Source organism: Morone saxatilis, unplaced genomic scaffold, assembly GCF_004916995.1.
Source record: "Morone saxatilis isolate NCDOM2014 unplaced genomic scaffold, NCSU_SB_2.0 Contig0, whole genome shotgun sequence".
Taxonomy (NCBI): Eukaryota; Metazoa; Chordata; class Actinopteri; family Moronidae; genus Morone; species Morone saxatilis.
In genome coordinates this window covers 8,509,526-8,526,608 of record NW_023339650.1, presented here as the reverse complement: position 1 = coordinate 8,526,608, position 17,083 = coordinate 8,509,526, and the positions used below count along the sequence as shown (strand labels likewise).

General features: G+C 44.8%; 1 protein-coding gene across 2 annotated transcripts in view; it reads right to left on the bottom strand.

Annotated features, from left to right (window-relative positions):
• zfhx4 (zinc finger homeobox 4) overlaps positions 1-17,083 on the bottom strand; it is an 87,060-nt gene that overhangs the window by 36,785 nt on the left and 33,192 nt on the right. The gene's annotated exons all lie outside the window — the stretch shown is intronic.

The following is a 17,083-nucleotide window of genomic DNA, read 5'->3' as shown; positions in this document are numbered from 1 at the left end:
ACACACACACACACACGCACAGCCCCCATCCCACCTTGCCCTACTCCCATACACCCAGTCAAGCCAAGCATATCAAGTGTGCCTCTGTTGTTGCTGCCGGGCTAATGAACAATGCACAAAAACAAAAGACCAGGCCAAGCTTTTATTATCTGATCCTCTGTGGAGGGAGGGGAGGGAGTGAGAGAAAGACACAGAGAGGAAAAGAGAGCAAGGCAAAGAGACAGAGACACAGAGGTGGCTCACGAAGGTTAGTTTATGCTTTGTTAAGATTTATTCATACAGCCATGTGAGAAACAGGTGCAGGGTTCTATGCATGAATTAATACACATAATGGTGTGTGTGTGTGTGTGTGTGTGTGTGTGTGTGTGTGCTAGCCCTACTCCGTCTCTCATGGCTCCAATAGGAAGATGTTTCATTCTTGAAGCACATGAGAAGTTAGCAAGGTAATATTTTCTCCTGAGCATTGTTGCATCATGTTATATGGAGCAGGAAGAAGAGAGAAAAATGTATGTGTGGGAGGATGTGTGTGTGGTGGGAGGAGTAGGGCGAAGGGGTGGGGGGTGGGGGCACAGTTAGCTGCAGGTGTGTGAGTTCTAACCCCCCTCCACCCCTTCCCTCTTCCTCCTTTGACAAACAGGGATTAGCAACATAGCTACAGCCGCTAACACATCTTTTCTCTCTGTCTCTCCCTCTTTCTTTCTTTTGTAGGAAATCTTACGAGGTTTTTCTCACGAGACGGTGGGACGTCCCCTCGCAGTCAGAGGCCCTTTCAGAAGTCTTAAGTTTTAATTAAGTCGGAGTTGTCAGAAGAAAGCTCCCCTAGTCCAGAGCTCAGGGCCATTAATTACAGCTATCTTTGTTTCTCTGTGAAAAGAGGCCTCCCTCGCTCCTTCTCTCTCTCTTTTTCTTTGCTTCTTTTCTTTCCACCCCTCCCTCCCTCGCAGGAGAACTGGTCGGCTGAGCCTTACCGTGGAAACCACACACGTGTGCTTGTAGAAGCAAACGCACATATATCGCAAATATGCATACACAAGAAGGTTGGAGTTAATGTCGTTTCATTTCATTTTTTTATTTGCCTCCTGGTTTTTCAGGCACATCGAACTGGTAGGAGACCCTGGGGAAGACCCAGAATACACTGGAGAGATTATATATCTCATCTGGCTTGGGAACGCCTCAGGAGGGGCTGGAAAATGTTGCTGGGGATAAGGACGTCTGGACTACCTTTCTTAGTCTGCTGCAACTGTGACCCGGCCCTGGATAAGCGGCAGAAAATGGATAGATGTAGCAATAATCTTGTTCTGGCTCTTCTTAATGGCCTACCATATATATGCCATACACAATATACACAAAAGCCCCTATACTAACATACATCCTCACTGTCATTCTTTCTGTCATCAGTAATTACTGCTTGAGTAGAAAAATAAGGATACAAGGATGCTGCGTGGTATTTGTTCTTTCTCTATTGAATTGTCTGGACAATATACTTTTATTTTATTACCATTCTGAGAGAAATCGGTGGCTACTTAGAATTTAATGAAAAACTAGTAATCAAACAAGGTCTTTCTTTCCTTTCGTGACAACCTTCAGTATTATATTAACAACTGCCACAGAAGAAAAGCTCATTGGAAATGGCGAACCGTGTTTTGTAACCAACACGTTCAGTTTCAGAGAAGACAGCATGATAGTTGAGAGTCTTATCAGGACCATGGGGGTTTCATTTGAATCATCCTTGATAGTTTCCAGTGGAAATTCAAATTTTCATATAAATCCATAGTGGCCTAAAATACTTCACATCCTTCACTGTCCTAACTTATATTTTATTTGTTTTTAGGATATGAGGCTTGGGCTGAGAGTAGCTCTATGATATACTTGGGGTTGAACCAGGCTGCCAGATAGGTTTAAGCCTAATATTAATTCTCTCCCCATCAGCACATTCCAGAGGGTTTGTTTAAGACCTAAACTAGAGGGCTGTCTGTCGCTCTCTGGCACTCTGCAGGCCTGAAATGCAGGCGGTCTGGTGATCACAGGCCAGAACATCCATGATTTATGAACTTTTAAAGGAGCACTTTGACTCCTGCCAGGCGTGGGCTGTGTAATGCATATTCAAACACACAAACACACTGTTCCTGCTTCTGGGTTTGCGCCCGTGTGTGTCTGCTTGAAATGTGTATGTAATTTATGCTGCAGATGATTTGTGTGTGTATATGGGTTGTACATACATTTGTGTAATATGAGTGTCTGTGTATGTGTGTGAAGAATAGTAAAAAGGCCCATCCCTGTCAATATGGCACCTCTCCAGAGTGCCTGGTGGTTAATTGTTGGGGATTAGTGTTTGGCAAACAACCAAATAAGCTAACACTCCCCGTGGGCCAATCAAAATCAGCTAAACAGCACTCCCTGGGTGGACCTTAACACGACACAGACATCTCTGGATGGTGGAGGAGGTGCACATACACATCCCCATATACACAGAATGCAAATTACAACACTCGGGACTTCCTGTTTACCTGTCAAAAACACAACATTGTCAGCCCTGTCGATGACACACACACACACACACACACACACACACTGGGACTTGTATGAGGAGAGGGGAGGAGAGTCAATTTGACAGGTAAGGGAAGCTCCCTTGTGTAGTGGTTTGCTGGCTGCTGCTGTGTGTGCATCTGCCTATGTGTGTGTGGGTAAGGATGACAGAGGACTGCATTCATTATGCAGAATGAGATGTTTACAAAACACCTTTCTCACATACACATAAACAGAAGCGCACACACCTCCCCCTCCGCTCGCTCCCTGGGTTTGTGGGGAGGATAGCAGCACTGCTATCTCACATTCATTTGTTCTATCTGTGGTGACAAAGCTGCCTCATTAACTGAATTCTTAATAAGCCAAGGCAAAAGACATCTTCTCACAACTTCTTTTATCTCTGTGTGCATGTACATGTACGTGAAAGTGTGTGCATGTGTGCGGGTGGGTGTGGGTATAATTTCAATGCTTCCTGTTCTTTTCTTCTTACTGTATGTCTGTGTGTGTGTGTGTGTGTGTGTGTGTTTTATGCATCAGTAATTTTGACTCCATATTTCTTGATTTCACCTCACAAGTGTGTTTTAGTGTCTATAATTCAATGCACTCTTTTTTGTCTTTGCCTGTGATTGTGCGTGTGCACTGGTAACATGACAAAAATATTTTGAAAGCAGCCCAAAGCAGCAGAGTTGTGTTTTCCTCCATAAACCAAATGAAAAATTAGGGTATTCAGTACAAACATGACATTTCCTGTCATTAAGTGTAGAACCAGGCAGCTAATGAACACATAGTGAAAATAAGAACCCTTCCACTACCGGAGCTATGTCTTAATAACCAGTGTGTGTGTGTGTGTTAGAGCGTGTGTCTACATGTTTTATACGTAAAGAATCAGCACATACATTCTGTTTTCCTTTTTGTGCCCGCTGAGAGTATGTGCACGCATGCAAATGTGCATCCCACACATTGTAAAAATGAACACCTCTTTATCTCCTTTCATCAGTGTCTTTTTAGGGGAAGCAGGGAGCTTGTTGTTTGGTATACCTTCTTTTTGGAACGTCACCAGCTTCCGGTGCTATCCCCTGGGCCCCTGGGGGCCATCGGAGACAAAAACAGCCCCACTTGGCCCAGCAAATAACAAAAGCGTGTTTTGTTCCTTGAAAGTATTTTAAACACATACCAGCGCTGCCTGGAAGGCTGCCAAGTGTAGAATTCCATCAGTGCTACCACCTCCCTAACACATGTTACTGCTAACCGCCGCTCAGCCCCCAAGACATAGATGTAACGCAAAATCACTGCCAATGGATTCACTGGAAGACTGCACTGCTGAAAAGAGATGCTGAGGGCCCAGGTATGTGCCACCTTGCTTCCATAGATAAAGCAAGTAGCAAATATAGTGTATAGAAAAACAGATTCAGTGCTGCACACGCACAAAAACAAATATGCAAATTGGAGCCGTACAAAAACTGCTGAGTGCTCATTGCACATGCACACATACACACACAATGCACATTTCTTGCTTCTCTCTCTCACTCTAACTCTCCTACAAGGCCACTGTGTGTGATCTCAAGATGCTGGAGACACAAAACAATCCCCTCCCCATCTCCTTTTTTTCTTTCCTGATGGTCCTCTTTCCTTTCTTTACAACCAAGGCTCTCACTTTCATAAACGCGAAGAAAAATATTTCCTAGAGCTAAATTGCCTCTCCTGTTTCTCTCGCCTCTGCCTGCTGGCAGTCACAATATGATCACAGCTCTGGGGCCTGTCCATGAGGTGCAGGGCCTGTGAGCGAGCTTAGCTTAGGTCACCCAATAATAATAAGCATCAATCGCATTATGGTCGGCAAGCCAAATAAATGAATTATCACAATGAGTCTTTCATACTAGCTTTCTGCCATTCTTTTCCACTTCTGCGCTGTCTCTCTTCCTCTCTCTGTCTCTGTCCTCTCTCTCCCTTCAACTTGTTCTTTCCCTCTATTTATTCCATTCCTTCCTCTTTGCTATTTGTCAGCAGAAAAAAATGAGGAAGCAATAATGGTAGGCCTTCGTGAGAGTTAAAGCAAAATAATGTAACTCTACAGTTCAGTTAATAGTCTTGCCTTTTCTATTTTTCTGACTCCCACACATAGGCTCACAGTCACACACACATACACACACTTGTAGCAGTGACGTAAGTGTGTCTGACGTATGGGGCAAAGGTCAATCAAAAGTTCACAGCTTCCTGACCTCTGGCCCCTCTCTTGGAAAAATCCCTTCTGACTCTTTATCTCTTACTCTCTCTTTTGCCCAGACACAACACACTCTCACACACACATGTTCTGCATTCCAGAGTAAAGAAACAAGAAAAAAAAAACTATCCTGATTTACAACATGATAAATTTCTTCTGGTCTTTGTCGATGAATGTGTAGGAAATAGCTTTTTTTGTGTCTCTGAGCATAGTCGCCACATATTTCCTATTGTACTGACCCAGCAGTTGGGAATAACAGATTCTAGGAGACACAGAGGCCAGGACAAATCTTTCTTACTCATTGGTGTATGTCTGTTAGGTGTCTTGAAAGCCAGCTCACCTCCACCCCCCATGAAAATGGATCAGTATTTACATTAGCATTAGATTTAGACAGCATGGCTCAGCCACTTACTCCCTATTAGCCATCCTGACCTTAGCCCATTAGGGTCTAAAAGCCCCCGCTTGTCTCCATCGCCGCCAGGTGAGACTGACCAGACCTTCCCATTTCCCTAAACCATATTGCAGCTGAGATTATCTTTTCCATCAACTCACAATGGGCCAGAGATCATAAAATTTTGAGATCAAGATCATCAAAATGCTAACATGCTTGGGGGATTATCTTTTTTCCAATGCTGCGCAAGGGGAGGGATATTGCTGAAACACTAACATGCTTTTGGGTAGGGTTCATCATTTTCCATTTTTCCCAACATGCAAAGATGCTTTTGGGAAATCAAGGCAAGGCCTAATTGACAGGATCTATGAAAGACGGGGAGAAAAACAAAAATAAAGGGGTTGAAAATCTGGGGCTTCAGCTTATTGGCTGGTACCATCAAAGAGGTTTGTACTACACTGATGTTGTTATATTTAACTAAAACTGAAAGGGAAGAGAAGGGAAAATAATTTTGGTGCCGAGAGGAACAGTGATTTTTGCCAAGTTTGTTTTTCTTCGCTCTGTTCGTAATAGAGACTCGCTGAGAAATGTCCATTAGAGAGAGTTAGACAAAAGGAATGACAGAAACATACAGTGAGAGAAACTAACCGATAGGATTGAGAGGCGAAGAGAGTGAGAATCTATGACAGAGAGAACAAAAGAATGAGAGACAGAGAGAGAGGGAGAGAGAGAATGATAGGGAAGAATCTAGACGAGCGTAGTCGGGTTCAAATCACTAATTACACATTCCTGAGCCTGTGAAGGGGAGTATTGTTTTCCAGTTAGCCCCTACCCTGTCGCATGGTTTCACTTAGCACAAAACAAAAGGTACAGGGAACAAAACACAAGCCTAATACCAGGCCCTCCTAATGACAGAGAAATGGGAGAAATTATCCCTGGGGTGGATCCTCGTGAGAAAATGGCTAGTGATTACTGGACAAAGGGAGTTCATTTTGAAACTGTCACAAAATGGCAGACTGTCTCCTTCTTGCTTTTAAAAGCTGTATTTATTAAATGAGTGCACAATCATGATACTTTTTTGATAGATAAATAAGTGCACGTGACCTGCTTCATCTATATTCTAACTATGTTTTAACTCTCAAAACTACACAATGCTACACGCCTATATAATGTTACAGAATCCACTTCCTAACATTAAACTGTAATATTTCCACACGCTCCACAGAACAAAAGGCGAGGTTCAGGCCTTATTCTTCGGAAACAATGTCACAATGTGGCTTGTTGTGTGTGCAAGCTGTGTATAAGAGTGTGTGTGTGTGAGCGAGCGCATGTTGGAGTGGTACCTCTGCCAGGGAGAGCACAATGAGAGCACCTCTTCAGCAGGGCCATTTTGCATATTGCCACAGGAAATCAAATGCCTTGCAGTTGACCTACAAGATGGCACACTTGATCCCTCCCTACTTTCTTTACAGACGGCGGGCGATTTCAGTCTGTGCCTTTCTCTTTTTGTCTGCTTTACCAATCTATATCAAAACTCAAACATTTGAATAGTGTCTGTGTATGACGGAGCACACACAGATAAGACTTTCTGACATAAACTCAGTCAGTCAAACATTCAACCACCTGGGATGTTCTGTCTACCCCCATAAACCCATAATGATGAGCTCTGTGCTGTTCCGGCAACATAGAGGACCCTACCATTTTCTGCGTGTGCCGGGGGGTGGGGATAGCGGTGGCAGTACTGGGCAGTCGCCCGGCTGGTAGTGTTTGCCCAGGCCCCGGCTGTCTAAAGGAAGGATATTGTTTTCCCCTGAAAAAGCCTCAGCCGCAGTCCACATACCAGCGTCCACTCAACATACCAATGGGCTCTTTGAAGATTACTCAAATGTTTGCCTTTGTTCACCCTCCCCACCCCTCATCCGCCCCTACCCCTAGTCCTAACCTACACTCCTGCCAGAACGAGGAAAAGAGTAGAAAGGACAGAGTGAAAAAAATCAGACTTATATCTTCAGAAAACAGTGGGAAAGCAATACCACCCTCAGCTGCACTCAGATTCAAAATGGCCTCTGTAGGGGATAGGCAACCACTGAAAAGAAATAATAGCACTCTGGCCACCAGCACAGTAAATCTAAACATAAACAATAGAAAAGGCGGCGTATTAATGCATGGTGGCAAATATTATACAGGGATGTCAAATGCAAGTCTCCCATCTGTCTGCCGATAAAGTGCAACATGCTTTTATAGACAGTTCCCTCATCATCCCTAGAGTTGAGTATGATAATTCCAATGGGTTAATTTAACTAAATGTGCTGAAAACTCAGGACCCCCCCACCCCCACCCATCCCACATTAATCCTGAACAAGTAAGTGGGCTTTCTATCAGGTCTATTTCAAAGCATTAGGGATTACCTCGCAGAAACTAAGCTGCTTGAACTCACAGGAGGTCAGCGGTATTGTGCTGCTGCAAGGATGGAAGACCAGTGGTAGAGACGGATAGACAGCAGGACAGGTCAGTTCCTCTTTCTCCAGCTCTCCAACAACATCCCTCAGTCCTTTTCCCTCCCTCTTTTTCTGTCTCTCTTTTCATCCCCGTCTCTCTCTTTCACCGTATAATCGAATATCTCCCACTACTTATCTATTCACTGAGCACCTAATGGTTAAAATCAATTACAGCTGGAATGCTGAAATGCCGAATACTGGGCCACATGCTGATAATGACAGAGAGAGTGTGAGAAGGAGAGAGACAGCATGAGAGAGAGAGAGACTTGGGACCGTTCCAAGGGAGGCACAATTACCTCCAATCGATTGATTATTGATTTGGAGGGGCGTTGAGGAGTATTTCAGTTCAACTTTGTCCATATCAATATCCTGATAGCTTCATGAGAGGGGAAAAGCGTGATTGTGCTATCTAAATGCCATTCTAAAGCTGATATAACATTTCAGACTATTTCAAGAATATACCTACTTGACTCCCTAATTGACACATACAGTATTAAGAGACTAAGGACAACTTTCATACAAATTAGGCACGCATTTTTATTTCAAAAGTACCATTAACGAACCTACCCAAAAATATTTATCTGATCTCACTGCCATGTGATCTGTCTGAAGTGGCTCTGATCAAATCAAGGTATTAAAAGGGAAGGCAACGTGCCTCGAGAGATCATATCTAAGACCATGCGCCCACTTTGATTATTACTTTTTGCTTTTTTTTAAAACACTCTTGTTGTCTTTGTCCTAACACGATGATCAAGACCCAAGAGAAAAGAAGGGATAGGGAGTTGTTGAGGATAAGAAGACAAGTGTGTGAGTAGGGGGCTTGAGGATGGAAGAAGGAGGAAGGAAGTGTGTGTTTGGGTGGGTGTTGGGAAAACAGCAATGGTGGGAGGGTTCAGATGAGCCAAGGGAGAAAAAAAAGACTCCTGCTAGCTCCTTTGTTCCTGCATCCCAGCGATGTTCCCTTCCTTTTGGTGGTCTGGAAGACACTAACCCCCCACATCCACACTCCATAACCCCCCCTCTGCTATCGTTCCCATACCTGTCAGCCCCGATCTGCTTCACAGTGCCCTGCACATGGACAAATGGCTTGTCCCCGGCCCGGTCAAAATGACCCACAGCTCAGAGAGGAGTGGGGATGATTATGAAGAGGATCACATCTGGCTATTAACATGAGAAAACCAGCCCTCTCAGTTTCTTTGTCTTAGACACAGAAGAGCACACCTTGCTAAAGGAAGAAAATGCCATGCCCCGCCAGAGTCTGCAGGCCTTAAGTAATTCACCAGAGAGTCAAGAAGTAGAGTGGACAGGAGGGGGAAGCCAGCTAGGGTATTAAGCATTACATATGAGTGTCAATCAGGAGCTGGACATTGCACACACATTCACACAACACACGCACACACTAATGCTTTGTCGACCATCTGGTTAAGGCCTGTAGGGAGAATGGGCGAAACTCTTATTAATATCTATGAGGATTATTAGGAAGAAGGGGGAGGGTGGGGAAGTCCGTCCATTCAAACCTTTCTGTCAAACACACAAAGCGACAGCGTACACACAAACACGCACACATGCACACACCTGCTTTTATGCTTTAATTAGCCGCCACCCTCCGTCCCCCACTTCACCACCCCCGGACCTCTGAAAGATTTCCATTGTAATCTCCACGCAGGTGAAAGAGGAGACGATTTGAATAATCTACTAACTGGCGTCTCTTTGCCTCACAGAGAGGCCAGAGAGAGAGAGAGAGAGAGGTGAAAATGTTGGGCCTGGTTTTAAATGTGTGGGCTGTTTGCCACGAAAAACGGGTGGGGCCCCGCAGGGAGACTTCGGTGTCTGTCAGGGGGGATTTCGTAAGTCCGAACTTGGCTCGGTGGCGCAACTTTCCCCGAGGACTGAAGTTGTGCCGGGGGTGCGGTGTGCTTTGCAAAGAACAGGGGGGAGGTTAAAGGGGAACGTGTGCGCTGCTCAGGAACTCCCCCTGTGGGGCAAAGAATGGAAGGGTGTAGTGGCATCCCCCAGGATTTAAAAAATAAATAAATTCCCACAAAAACGGAATTTTCAAAGCCGTGAGTAGAGGTGTGGAGAGGACTCTTTTTGGCATAAAACAAGTTGTCTTCCTAACTTCTTTTAGTTCCGTGCGCTGGGTTGATAAAAAAAAAGTGCTTCATGGTGCTCGCTTGGGGGGTGGTGAACCCATTGCCATTTTAAGGTCTTTCAGAGGAGAAGAGAGGAGTGGAGAAGCAAAAACGCAGAGAAACCAAGGGCTCCGAAGTACTTTCGAAGGTACCGACCCGAGGGCTCGTGCGCGGTCAGCGCTGGGAAGGTTTCCGGCCATCGCGGAGGTGGGGGCGCGGTTTTTTCCTTCGGGCGTTTGGAGCGGAGCCGCGACGGGCTGCAAGTTCAGAGCTCCTTCAGGCGCCCCGAGCAAGCCCACTAACTGGGAAACTTTCTTGTGGGTGCCCTTGGGCCACAATTTGGGGCGGGCGGGGCCCCAACAAAAACGTAACCGCCACAACAGAAGGCCGCAGCCCCCCAACTGTTCGGCTCGGTTCATGTCGTTCGAGCAAAGACTTGGGCGGTTTTTTGAACGGAGCAACATGTGGTTCCAGTAGGTGGTTGAAAACGTTGGCAGGCCAACGAAACGAATCCCAAATGCCCACGCAACGTGGTCTTTGGAGGCATTCTCGGGCCATTAAAGGCCAAATGTTCATCCGCGTTTGGACGGCGCCGTGGACCGTTACAGGCTTTGGGCTTGGTGTCGTGCGCGGTTGTGATCAGGGGGTTGCAAATTCGTTTTTGAACACTTGGATCTTGTCTGGCATTTTGTTTCTTCGCTCTTGTCCTTTTTCCCAACTGGGAAAAAGTTTTGGTTGTCCTTTATCTTTTTTCTTCTATTGGCATTCTTAAATCAGAAAACACCAAAATTCCCAGTATTTTCCCAGTACCTGTTTTTTCATCTCCGTCCATTTCTTTGCAGTCGGGCCAGTTTAAAAAAAAAGGGGTGGATTGTCTTCTGGGAGAAGACCAAAGGGGTTCCCGATTTTACTTGAATTGGGCGGCCCCCAGCGTATTGTAATTGAATAATTTAATAATAAAGTTCTAGACAACAGTACACGAACCAATGTTTTCCAATGCTGCGTGGCTTATATGGTGAAGTGGGAGGACTTGGTTTTTAGACCCCCCACGTCTTTTATTCTTTGTGGGGTTTGTTTTTACAAAAGTGTAGTAGCAGCACATTTCATGTTCTTCTTGTATATTTCCTTATTTTTATACTTCATGTGATCCAGAAATATCCTCCCACAGTTTTTAACCAAAAACAAGGCCCAATGAATACCGGTGTTTTATTTGAGCATAATATGTACACATCCACACACTGTGTGGCCGTGGTTTTGTGGGGTCCATTGCAGCACAACGAACCAACGCTGTTCTTTGTGAGCTCTTGGAGAATCAAGCATTTGGTACTAGTGATGAAACAAATGTGTCATGTATGGCTTGACCGGGTGACCTAGGCAGGTGCGTCCATCTAGAGCAGCTAAATCAGGCTAGCGAATTAGAAGTAGCTAAGGGTCATTTAGAGACAGGTAAAGCTTCTGTCCATCAGAAAACTCAACTTGTGCTTCACATATTACATGTGAGGCGTTTCTCGTTGAGACCAGTCACCCTCAACCAAAGACCCACCCAACCCGGTTCCAGTATAAGAAATCCCAAGACCAAAAAAAACAAAAAAAAGTATGAGTCCCTTGAAGCCCATTGTATGCGTCTTCTTTCGCTGCACGACCTCGGACTTGACTTATCCCATCCGTGTACATCTGAAACCTTATGCCACCCCGCTTTCTCGATCCCCGAAGCTATAAATTGTTTTAACATTAGAGAGAAATGTACGTGTAAAAGAAGATGTTATATATTATCCACCGTTCCCACCCACCCTTTAACAGACAAATTTAACACACTCCGTGAGGCACTCTGGCCCGCGCTAAGAAACAGTGTGTCTACCACTAAGAATGTTGCTCCTAACATACCACTATTATTTTAGGCATCCTTTCTCGCACGCCATAATCATTTAGTGATTTAGGTTTTGTCAGACGTGCTCTCCTTCCAGCTTAAGTTAGCGGGGTGCTGATGCATTCTGCCCGACGGCCGTGCTGCACGCCTAATCAGGATCCCAGCGATCCTAAGTGCCAGTTACCTTAATTGAGGCGGGGTCTCCACCTCCCTTTGGCCACTCTTACTGTACGAATTTTGCAGTGCTAGACGTGCTTTGGGTCTGATGTCTGAATTGTTGTACTCCGTTTAAAGATTTAAGAGCACATTAGCCTGTAGTCTCGAGTCTCCGACTCATGAAACACTAAGAGGGTTCCATTGATGCTTGTCATTCTCTATGTAGGAACAAATTTTCCCTCTTATGTCTTATACAGTTTATTGTTATCCACTGTTTGAAGCCTTAATAGATAGACAGACATCATTTTTTATATCTTATATTTATTAAAGTGGCACCTTTATTTCTTTAGGTTAGGATACCAGTTGGTTTAAGCCTACAGAGATAACTCACTTGAAAACTTCGTGATAACAGCCAGATGAACAAATACACATCGACATACAATTCAGTGGGGTGGGGGGAGTTTTTTTATTGAGTTATTGAGATACCTGCAACTAGATGTTTAGACATATTACTTGAAACTCGGTTCAAACCTGGTTGTGACTAACCACCAACAACTATGATAGTGCCTCTCTCTCTCGTTGTGCAAAAGGTGTCTGCCAAGCCTACAGTACCCGTTTAAGATTGCTGTGTATTCAGAAAATCTGGTTGTGACTAATTCTTTAGCCTTTGACGCTTCCACGGCTTTAGTAGGGGATTAGCACATTGGCGATTCTTAGTTGTATTTTTAAAAGGTCGTAGTTGACTTCTTAGACGAGGAGTGTACTATTACACGAGATTGGTTACACTTGGCAAAGGCTGGCTTTGGCATGGCATGAGTTGGTGTAGATGTCTGTTCTCTCGTGTGACTGTTGCATAATTGCATGAAAGGTGGCCAGATTCTCTTAGGTGGGAGTCTTATAGTAAATTCTAGATGAGAATTCTTAAAACAAGAAAGTATTGGGGCTTTGCACATTCGCCCCTGCCAGCATAAATAGCAAGACCGAGTACCAGGTACAACATGACTACTTAGGATCATCATTTGACTGTAGTCCACCCGCATCTAAATCAAAAAACGATCCGTCACCGTGGTACTTAGGTGCCTGAGCGAGACAGCAGTGGGGCAGTAGGGGGTGTGTGTGTGGGTGGTCGTGTGTTGGTTTGGTGTTACATTGGCATTGTATGGAATTTCTTCAAAGTGTTAGAGAACATTGAAATTGAAGATCAGTTCTCTCTAGGGTGTCTCTGATCGGCCTTTGTTACTATTATTGGGTATTTGGCATTAAGGCCCATGATAGGGATACCTAAAACCCTACAAGGCTAACGCCCTAGAGGGAGAGATTGGCCACTGGAGATTATTTTTATATCACGCAAAAGTAAAGCTATTTTATATGGATGCTGACTTACAATGTTTCCCAATAACCCAAGAAGCACCTTATCAATGCAAAATTTGATATTTAAGATCGTATTCAGAAACATGAAACAAAGAGGCTTGTCTGATACAGTTTCCTGTTTTGGTTCTTGCTTTCCAGAGATTAAGTGAAGAGATGGCTGAAGTAATAAAGGGTTTAGCACACACAAACACCTAGTTTAGCCAAGGCAAGAGTGCGAAGCGCAGTGCCTGGCGCCTCGCTCCTCCTCTGTGCAACACCTCACTTACTATCTCCCTCTTCGATACCTACATCTACCCCAAACCCCTCGTCCGAACTATTAGTGTGGGGTTGGTATATGGCCTTCAACAAATCTCGGTTTCATCAGACTGGCGAGGCTTTTAAGGTGTCTTTTCTGGGCGCTCAGAAGTGTCCCACTCGTTCTGTGACTTGAGTCCCGCATTTGGACGAGTGCTGGTATAAAGCAGTTGAGAGGACCGGGGGATGATAAAAGCGTTAGAGCGCCAGGAAGCAAAGCATAGGAGTGAAAAAAATCATTTCATTTATTTGAGACCTGGTAAACAACCTCTCCCTTTCTTATTTGTATTAGGCAGAGGTGAATTGTACCACGCAAACATGGGCGTGGATGGAGAGCTAGCAAATTGAGCCCGGGAGCGGCATCAAACAGCCTCCGAGATCTGAGTTGTGACTTCTCCCTTACCTAGAACAGACTCTTGGCTTTCTATTGGGAAAACAGAAGTGAATTGCCTTTCGAATGGTAGCCCAAGACCCATCATGGCATGGCAAATCGTTTTGGGAACATATTATGAGACAGAATTACACACAGAACAAATAAATCATCAAGAAGAAATAATATCATATAGCACTGACCTTCTCGCTAGCAGCAATGGAGTACTTTCATAAGGGGAATAGAGAAAGATAAATTGAAAAGATAGATTATATAATAATTCTCTCAGGACTTGTTCAATTAGTATTGCCCCCGCATTATACCCACGGAAAATGACTTATTATGCGGCACATTGACCATCACAGTTCATCTGGCGCTTGTCCAGCGTCACAGCAGGGGGTGGCGCGCAGGAAGTCATTACGCCTTATATTGAAAAAGCCGGAGGGTCTACCGCTCACTGGCTTCATTGGGGAGAGGGAGTAGCGAAATCTGAATTGGTCCCTGACTTCTTTTTAATGCTGAATTCTACAACACATGGTGTTTTTCCACATTATTCTCTCCTATGGCGACTTTCAGAAGTGAGTATTGGTAATGGTTAATTAAAGTTGTAGAGGGGCCTCTCCTACCTTCAATGTGTACTCACATGCTGTCAAGTGCAATCTTTTAATCAACCCTTAGTTAACATTTGTAGGGGAATGACATATAATTTATGTGGAAAGTCTGATTTTCTAGTACTTGCGTGGTCGGGGGTGCATGCTAGCAGGAACTGTCATTGGTAGCTCTGACTTAAATATTGTTGACCGACTCGACCGTGGTGATCATACATGTCGCATAGCTTCGGCCTCTGCTCTTTTTGGCTTAGCTTTGAATTATGATGATTATTGGATTCGTATGATTTTTAAAATATCAAACTCTATCTGGTCTCCACTAATACACATGGAGACAGGGTAAATCTGTCAAGTGCCATCAGAAGGTTAGCTTGGCACGTGGCTTAAGTATAGTGTGTGGTTTAGATTGAATACGTAAGCGGAGCTTGTGTGTTTTGTGGCGATGTGTGTGTGTGTGGTGTGTTTTCACAATTAGGTTTGGAGGTTAAGATCTTGGGCTGTGCGATTGCCCCTGGGTGATTTATTAATGGTGTTCGATGAGATATTCTCATTTGTGTCATAACTGTTTGCTTTCGTATGGTCAAGCGACCACGGACACACCGTGGTAGTACACGCTGTGTTTTGGTCCTCATGAGTCCATGCCACCTGTTCTCAGGATGGCGTGTCCTGAATAATCTTATAAGCTGTCGGTTCAGGCCACCGGCTCTCCGCTCCCTGTCTGTGCTCTGTCCAGCTTTCCGTCACTAAGTTCAAGCGGAACATGGACGTCCCGGGGTCCATCACATTTCCATATCTGCTCTGTTTTCTTCCTTTTCTCCCTTTCTTCTTTGTCTCCCTTCATCGTCCCTCTCCTTTAGAGAGCTCAGCGGATCTCTTGTGGCTGTCCTAATGATGCTCAACCTTTTTAATGATAGAGATGGAGGTAGGAGGAGGGAGCGAGCGAAGGACATGGGTACGTGTGGAAGCCGTGTGGTGTCTCTACCGGCGGCGCCAATGTTCACGAAGAATAAAGAACAGAGTGATATAAATAATGTGTCTCCTTCTCGCACCACTGTTCTCACTACTTTCCTACACGCTGGAACAACCATCTGTCAATTACACAGTTTCCTTTGTTTTGTCTCGGATCTATTTCTTCTCATTTCTCTTCTCTCTCTCTTTTCTTATTCTCTCCCTTGGGGCAGCCGCAGATAGGCCATTCTCATTAACCCCTTTTATCTTTCTGTTCTTCCGCAAACCCACTCGCGAATGATGCCGGAAAGATGAGGGGGTAGGGACGCTGAGCCATCTCAGAACAAGGGAGTAATCAGGAGCGAGCGAGGCGTGGAGGAATGGTAATGATAAAGAAGCAATAAGAGAAGGGAAGGAGCGACTATTATAAGGGTCTGGTATTGCACGTAGTTTCTCCCCTTTTTTTGTTTTACATTCTTCATCGTTCTCCTTTTGTGATTTGGCTCTCTAATTGTACTATATTTTTTTTTGTTTCATTATCCAATCAACCCAAGGACTTTTATTTTTCTTTATCACCTCCCCCCGGAGCCGTCCTGACGCGGTATCTTGGCTAAAGATTGTCCACACCTTCGCAGGTGCTCCCATCAGATAGGAGGGGGTAGACATGGCTGGGTAGCGTGGTAAGTGGCCTCAATGTGGAGTATTAAGTTTATTTCGCTTTTTTTTTAACCCCGCTTTTGTTTTTTGTTGCGTTGGAGGTCCCTCCTTTGGTGTCTATTAGCAATTCAAACCACATGGCCCACTCCATTTGAAATCACAAATGGGCCACTAAACTTCACTATTAGTTGGCTCATGCTCCCAACCTAATTATTTATTGACTTCTCTGTTTCATTCGGACTATGGTCTGCATGGCTGTTGGCATGGGGGTGTGGAAATTGGTCACCGAAGAATCTTGCCGCGGAACCTCCATAGCTATCTTGCGGATAAGGGAGAGAGCCGCGCCATCTCTTCTTCGCGTTGCGTTCTCCCTGAAATAGAAACCAGACGGACCTGCCGCTGATATCTATTTCAACATGCAGGATCACTATTCGAAGTGCACAATGCGCGGGGCACGTCACACACACACCTCAGCTGTACATACATGCAATCAGGTCCATATTACCAGACGGGACTGGTATACGCTTAAATAGAGACACGATATCATTTCTACTTCCATACACATCCATCTAGTACAGTTTGTTCTTGTCGGTAATGTCCAAACCTAAGTTCACCCACCCTGGTCTTGTCCACTTGAGCCCAAATGTCGACGTATTCTTTCACGCTACAGCGGCTCCTTGATCACTGCGTCCTCTGTCTCACACTCACAGAAAAGATTAAAGCGTTTGCGTATTTGCTCTTCAAAAAGGAATGTTCGCAGACACCTCTCAACTTAGATATGCGTACTTGACTGCAAGGGCATGATAGATTTCGATGTGTCTGTCATGGAGCACGGGATGGATACAGCCTGGCCTGCAGGAGTTCGGTGCTGTAAACCTGACACAATACGAGCATGAATGTCACTTCCAGTGCTTTTTGCCTAGAAGGTTGTCTCTTGTGCTCTTCTGTCTCGTCACTTCATTTTTCACTCTAGCAAGTTCGTTTTCCTGCTGTCTGTCTGTCTGTCTGTCTGTCTGTCTGTCCTGTCTGTCTCTCTCTCTCCTC